Source organism: Leptosomus discolor, chromosome 16 (genome assembly GCF_034619465.1).
Source record: "Leptosomus discolor isolate bLepDis1 chromosome 16, bLepDis1.hap2, whole genome shotgun sequence".
Classification (NCBI taxonomy): Eukaryota; Metazoa; Chordata; class Aves; order Leptosomiformes; family Leptosomidae; genus Leptosomus; species Leptosomus discolor.
In genome coordinates this window covers 10,470,050-10,476,049 of record NC_141406.1, presented here as the reverse complement: position 1 = coordinate 10,476,049, position 6,000 = coordinate 10,470,050, and positions in this window count along the sequence as shown.

The window sequence follows — 6,000 nt, the reverse complement described above, 5'->3', positions numbered from 1 at the left end:
TGAGAAAAAGTGTTGCTACTTTAACTTCAGCACCTGTAGCCTTGTTTTATAATTATACTTTAAGATAAAGAAAACTGAAAAAAGATTAGAAGTCCTAGAAATGTGACAAATCAAGCATAAAACCTAGTACATTTTGGAGGCTGGAAGAAATACCAAGCGAAACAAGTATTTAATGCACAACATTATGAAGAAAGACAGCCTGTTTGCAAGAGTGACCTAGAGTGTGCAAAAACAAGATATCTACATTTTGCGTAAGAATATTCTATAGTCAAAACGTCACTGATAGTTCTGATGTGATGGACAGGGTAGAGGGGAATGCACAGGCCCTATATTGGCTCTTTTTCAGTAACAGCAGAGGAAATAAAGCACACGTTGTGCCTGTTAGGCAAAATAAGCAAATGTGTTTCAAAGCTTTCCAAGGAGCTGTTCTGTTGAATAAATACTTGTCATTTATGTATAATTACTTTTTGACTGAAATTACTCATCAGACAAGGTACAAGATCTGATACACAGGCACTTCTAGACCTTTTGTGCATATGTGTGGCAACGAAGGAGGCTTTTGAAAAAATCAAAAATTTGCATCAGCAGCACACAATGCTCTCAAAGAAAATGAATACAAGAATACAGTGCTCTAGATGGCCTAAAGAACAGAACAGCCAGTGATGAGACTTTGGTTCATTTCAGCAGGAGTATTTTTGTCACTAATTTTCATGGTTCAGAATGAAGGGCAGCGCTTCACAAGCAGTACAAAACTGCAAAGAAAATAATACAACATCATGCCGTCTGTTCACATTTCACAAGTCAGAAATCACTACCATCTTATTTAAGCAGGGCTAGGATTTGTCTACAACCCTGATTCACAAATGCATTTAGCCACCAAAGGACTTTTTTCACTGTGAAAATTAAGCTCATGTGTTCTGGCCCTTGTCTTGAGCACTGCTGGCATATATTCCTCTTCTACTCAAGTATGATTCATTTTACAATTTTAAAATTTCCTTCCAGCTACAAGTCCTGCAAAGGGATGGGTACTTAACAAGAATAAAAAATGGTAATCACAGCTGGCCATCTTGCCTAAAGCCACTCAGTCACATTTCTTTGAAATCACTGCAACATGGATTGAATTGGCTAAGTAAGAGATGTGGCAAGGCCCCAGGCAGGCAGACTGACCTGTTCCTCTCCATGGCTTTTTCTATGACTAGACAATTACTGTGAAGATTATACTCTAGAGAGAGATTTTCTAGAGATCTTAGCTCCCCTCTAAATTCCAAGATAAATGTACCAATTCTAAAAAAGTGCCCAGTGATGGAAAAATACCAAATACAAGATAAAACACTACAATAAAAACACATTCTAGGTGAAAATGGAATAGTCAAACTGTTCTTTTTCTCTTTTTCCCTTCCTGTTACTTGTATTTTCATTGACAAAGTGTGGCAGTCAAATAGACACAGGTCTATTTGTGAGTGACCTTCATGACAGCCCTTCTTTTATTGTTGAAAAACTGTCAGAAATGGAGGGATCAAGAGTACACCTTATACAATGCAATCTAACCTTTCAAAAGAGCGCATTCGGTTTCAGTAAAACAGCAACTTCAACGTTTCTGGTAAAAAACCCCACCAATATTTGAAAATGTTGTGTCGTGTCCACTTCTCATGAGCTGGATGGAATTTCCAGCCATGCCTATTTCACAGGGGGCATCACACCCAGGAACTCTAATGATACATCACAGTAATTCAGTAAAAGAAGAGAATTTCATATGACCTGAAATATAAAGCCCAGCTGCTGGAGGCGTTTGGAAATGCACAGCATTCAGGATGTTGTATCTGCAGATGGGATTTATATTTATGCATCTTTTCATCTGAAAGGTTAAAAAGAAAAAAAGAAAAAACTTTTTATCTGCTAGACAACTCAGCTACACATATGCATTATGTATATGAACAGATGATAAATGGTAAATATATTTACCCTAGGGAATTACTCTACATAACAAAGCAAACACAGGCTTTAGTCTTCATTTCATGTAACTCACAAAGACAGAGAAAAACCACAGAATTTCTCTAGATCATATCCAAAAAAAAGGAAAAAAAAAAAGGAGGAAAGAAGCTGGTACATGTCAAACACTTTTACAGATATAGGTAATTTTCTACACAGTGCTCAGTTACCATAGTGATGGGCATGAATCAGATTAGATAATTTCTCTACTCAAGAAAACTTTCTACTGCAGCCACTGGCAGTTTTTCCAGTTGATCTGCAGTGTTAAGTCCGCGTTTATTATTTTTTCCTCTGCAGAACAAATCGTATGAAAGATTAAATGGCAACGTGTGCACATGATAACGTTATCTAAGGGAAAGACAAGGAGGCAGTTGAGACATTGGTTACAGACCAAAAGCTCACTCTAACCAAAAGAAAAACACTTAATCTTTGATATTTCAACTGAGCACTGTTAAAAAAACAACACAAAACAAAACAAAAACCACCCCACCCCACAAAAAAAAAAAAAACAACAAACAAAAACAAAACACCAGAGAAAACCTACATGGGGGAAAAAACCCAACAAAGGCAGAGAATTAAGAGAGTGGATGAAATTCCTTTGATATATCAGTATGATGAGACAACTGCAAATCTTGGTAACGGACATCCTCGGTGCCTTTGTTAGAGCAGCAGCTGCAGCTTCACTATGTCTATACAGCATGGGATCAAGGGGGACTCAGCTCAGTGTATCCTGAGCAGAAACTGTCCTTCAGATGAGAAGCAGAAGGAAAAGGCTGCCAGAGCATGCAGGGAACAAACTTCAGCGACCTCTTGTTCTGAAATGTGCCCCTCAACAATATGCATAAATCCTTTCTTTTCCCTGTGAAAGATGCTATGGCAGTGCAACATAACGGGGCAGGGCTACATGGGTTACGGGGGTGGAAGAAGCTTGGGGCCTGCGTTGACTCTGCTCCCTTGTCTGGATATGCTGTTGAATGTAAGGAATTCCTTCTGTCAGCATGGTAGCTAACATGTCCTCAGCCTACTCAAACCATAAGCTAAAATATATTTGCTTAAATTTCAGTTATGCTACTCTAAAGAAATAGAAGGACTTGATCAAAATTGTACAAAGTAGGAGGAGCTATATGCTGCTCTGAGGCCAATGTCTACATCATTTCAACACTGTAAGCTTCATGTTAAATGCTTGAGCCATCCGTCCAACTTCTCAGTTCACATAGTTACCTACAGAAACCTGAACAATTGTGGATCTTACTGAAATGACATCTCAATTCTTACCTACCAAACCATCTTCCTTTTCTGAAGGCCACTGACAAGTCTTTCCAGAGAGATGAACAGAGAATTCAGAAGACCAGAAAGATCCTATTTAAATTTGAAGCCTACAATGAAAGTTACAAAACGATAGTTCCAGTTTATTCCAGAAACAAAGGCTCATCATAGCTTTGCTGCTCTTAGTGGAGTGCATGTGCAACGAACCTTTGGTTGACTACACAGCAGCTAATTGGAGGACACTGACATCCTCCAGTATTATGGTATTTCTCCAGGGATTTTAAGCTGACCCTTTCTTGCCTCTTCTGATCTCTTAATAGCTACCATCACTACAGCCCTGGCAGAAGTGCCACTGTGTAATGCTTCTAGCACTCAATAGCCTTTGGAAGTGCATTCCCATGGTAACGCTTCAAACCCTGATGGCTACATCGTTTCAGCACAGTAAGTTTAATATCAGATGCTTGAGCCATCTGTCCAGCTCCTCAATTAACATAGTTAGCTACTGAAACTTGAGCAATTACGGATATTATTGAGATCGCATTGCAATCAAGGAACAAATCCTCAACACAAAAGCAGGACAGAGGAAACCCTAAAGCAATACTGAAACAGAGCTAGTATGAGTGAAAAGAGAAGGAAGGACACTTCATCCAGAATTAAATGCAAATTAGAACTTAATCTGGCCCATAATTTCTGTCTTGAGTCCTCATTTTGACTGTGGAGCAGTTGGAATCCTATTCTCATTAGTGTAAATGACTGTGTGGTGCAAGGAAACAGAAAACCAAGCTCAGCACTTGTCTCCTATAAATAAACTTAAGAGGAACATCCCAGGACTGAGATGGAAACAGAGTAGCCTAAGGCTAGGCCATGAGAAGGAAGACGTCCTTCTCTGCTAGGTTTGGATCTGAGCTAAGTACTTTGCAGTCACCTGAATCTATTAAAAACCTGGTAGGTAGAAGTATACTGACCACAGTCAAATCCTGAAAATTGGATCACATTCTATGGATGATCCCTTATGAGTGAGTGGTCTGTGGATATGGGGTACAAGTCATTGGGTTAAAGCAGGTTAACAGTGGCCCTGAAGGGACAGCAGGCGGTTTCCCTACATACAGGCTCTCTCAGGGAGAGCCAAAGCAGTGCCACATGCTATGCGAGGGGCAGCAGGCCCAGAGGTAGTGACCTGCAGGGAACCTGACACAGAAAATGCAGGAAAGGACCTTGTGTGAAGGAGTAGTGTTGAGATGGCAGCGGCCGGGCACACGTGGCTTAGATGCTGCCTGCGGTGCCAGTGCCCGGCAGCAGTTGTGCTGCTGTTTCACTTGAGGGCCAGGGAAAGGGTCTCATCTCACATGCCTACAGATGGGTAAATTCAGAAATCTTCAACTAGTTACCTACAACATCGTAATAGTCCTTGGAGAGACATAGGCATTTATAAAGCATGGCTTCTACGGCACTTTGGACATTTACGTAGAATAAGACAAATCATTCCCTATTTCTCTCCATGGACTATAAAAGTACTCTGTATGCCCAGCTCAACTAGAGATGTCTATACTGCAGATGTCTAAATTAAGGCAGCAGAGTCCTGCCTTGGAGTGCTCTGATAATTGCAGCATGAGGAAGAACTGTTTTCTTAGTTTACAGGGATCCACTGTTGATAGCCATCCATCACAGTACTGAGGAAACAAATGATGTTTCCAACTACAGCTGCAAGGTCTGCCCTGCTAAGTCCTTGCTAAAGCAGCTACAAGAAGGTGCTCAAGGTTTTGCCTGTCAGAAACAGCAGCCTGTTCTCACACCTGAGCTCAACACAGCCTTCTTTCTTTGCAGTGAAAAAAAGTCTGTTCCCTGCGATTAAAAAAAAACCTGCATGAAACTTAAAAGAAAGATATCGAACAAAAAAAGTATATGTCAAGAGACATGGTCACAGGTGTCAGCAAAAGAAAGGCAAGGCACAAATGAAGATACTTGTAGCAATTCATCCCCTCACAGCAAGCACGCCTGCACAGCATTTCCTCTTTCAGTTCCTGCTGGTTTTGATATTTGTTGCTGTTAGCCCCAGGTGTTTCAGGTAGTGTTTCTATCGCTTGGATCGAATCTGTTAAGGGAAGCAGTGATGCCCAGTTAGTCTTCCCATACAGCTTTTTGTTTTGCAGTCTCACATTCCCAGAGCCTGCACACCTGTGAGTGAAGAAGAGTTCGTTTTTCACAAGAGCCGAAAGGTACCCCCTCTATCAGCAGCCACGTCCCAGGCTTGTCACCCAGGTCACCTCTCAGTCTGCTGCACAAATAGCCTCTCCTGTCCCCACTGGTCCCTCTGCCTATCTTGTAGCTTGCTACCTCCCCCCCACTTGAAGAAACGAGCCCATAAATCACAAATATCACTTGGGCTTAAAGGAATTGTCCATGAGCAGTCCTTTCCACAGAAACTCAGAGCTTTGCCAGCCTTTGGTAAGCTCTCAGCAGTCAGACATCAGTGCCTTCAACAGCAGGCAACTTGCCTCCCTTCTTGCTTTTCCCCACTGTCAGGCTGAGTTCCCATCCAGGGGGCAGAGGGATGATTACAAAAAGGCTGACTCTGACCCTGATCTTCTTGCTTGGCTGGATCTGCCCTAGATGTTTATTTGTAGGTGTTACTCTACTTCCTTAAGAAGAGCATACCATGGAGCAAATCCTGTTTCTCCTTAGAGGGTTTACAGAGGATTTTGATAGCATGCTAAAGTTACCTTTTGTTCCTTGCAGTGTCATGAT